Below are 2,020 nucleotides of genomic sequence, written 5' to 3' on the forward strand. Positions count from 1 at the left end.
CAGTAAAGTTGTGCTGTTAACACACACACTCTCTCGACTGTGAGTTTTTCCTAATTACTGGCGTGGTGGCAGTGCAAAGTTACCGAACCCAGCCTTTCATCTCCACTTTCTCCAACTCCGATAAACGTGTCAACAGCCGAGGAGGTAGTTTGAGTGCACTACAATTTACGTGATGGCAGCTAATATCAACCGCGCACCAAAACAATGGTGCCTGACCAAACAAGAGACTCTGAATTCATTCGAAAACTGGAAACAAAACCTACTATACACACTCTCGCTGGATCCAGTGTTTGCTCCATTTCTCATCGATGGCACGTCTTGGGGTAAGAAGAGCCGTGATACTCCTCTCCTAGGATTTCAAGATGATTGTGAGTCACTTGCTGCAGCACACAGGCGGACTGCCCAACAAAAAGTTCGCCAGTTAGAACTCATGCTAGGCCAAATTGCCAATTATTGCCCTGTGATTTCTCGTAACACCATTGTCAAAAATTCCACATCCATGGAGGGCATATGGCAAAACATTCGTTTACATTACGGCTTCCAAACCACAGGCGCTCAGCTTATTGACTTTGTGGACATTCACCTAGAAGCAGATAAACGTGCTGAAGATTTATATCAGCGGCTTATGGCCTTCACAGAGGATGGTCTCTTTAAGGCAGCCGGGTTAACTCACCATGGCGTTGCTCTAACTGAGGACAAAGAGCTGTCCCCTTCCCTTGAGAATTTTGCAGTCGTGTCGTGGCTGCGTTTAATTTATACTGACCTACCTAAGCTTGTCAAGCAGAGATACGGCACTGCATTGCGCACTCGTACATTGGCGTCTATCAAACCAGAGATTTCCCAAGCTCTAGACTCCCCGCTCTCTGAAATCCGTGCAGATGACGTCGCCAAAATCATGCGAGCAGCCGCCTCTAACCGCACATACAGCGGCGCGGTACCCCTCTTTGGTGCCCCTAAAACACAGATGCAATCAAGCCCACGAGAAAAGTCTAGCCCCCTATGCACACAAGCAGGCCGCCAAAACAACACACACTTCCTCAGTCCATGCAAATATTTACCCGAACAAGACCGTAAATTCATGCTCAAAGCCAGGCAGATTGTCTCTGTGCTCGGTGAGGAACCCACCGACCCATCCACTTACCAGGTATGTTCTGATGAGGAGCCACCTCCCCCTGTATGTCCTGAGCCCACTCAGCCCCACACTGCCCGCGCTGTTCAAGTCAGACAATCACCGTATATTGACACCTTTTACAAACACCACCATGCACGCATCATCCTCGACACATGCGCCACTTGCAACATGATGAGACTGTCTGCTGCGCACCGCCTTGGTGCTCACATGACCCCAAGCTTCCAGTCCGCCCACCAGGCTGATGGTTCCTCTCCCATGAAGGTGGTGGGCGAGACCCGTCTTATTTTCAACCGGGGTGCCAATAAGTTCCACTTCGACGGCCTGGTTGTGGAGAACCTGGATGTGGACAAACTCGCAGGCACCCCCTTCATGTCCTCAAATGACATTTCAGTGCGTCCCGCCAAGAGACTGATTACATTAGCCGATGGCGCCGTGTTCCCATATGGCTCCACTGACATGGGCCCAATCGAACCTCCACAACACAAAGGTCGCTTACCACTGTACGGCAGAGACAAACTTGCTGAGCTGCAACAGAAGTTTGACGAGCTGGAGCGTCTGGGCGTCTTTCGGCGCCCTGAGGATGTAGGAGTTTCAGTGGAATACCTCAACCCCTCCTTCCTCATCAGGAAGCAGAGTGGTGGTTATCGTTTAGTAACCGCCTTTGCTGACGTCGGCCACTACTCAAAGCCCCAACCGTCCCTCATGCCTGTTGTTGACAGCACCCTACGTCAAGTTGCTCAGTGGAGACACCTCATAGCCACAGACTTGACAAACGCATTCTACCAGATACCACTGTCATGCGACTGCATGAAGTATTGTGGCTTGGTCACCCCCTTCCGCGGAGTTTGTGTCTATGCACGCTCAGCCATGGGCATGCCCGGCTCGCAG

Source organism: Astyanax mexicanus, unplaced genomic scaffold (assembly GCF_023375975.1).
Source record: "Astyanax mexicanus isolate ESR-SI-001 unplaced genomic scaffold, AstMex3_surface scaffold_37, whole genome shotgun sequence".
NCBI lineage: Eukaryota > Metazoa > Chordata > Actinopteri > Characiformes > Acestrorhamphidae > Astyanax > Astyanax mexicanus.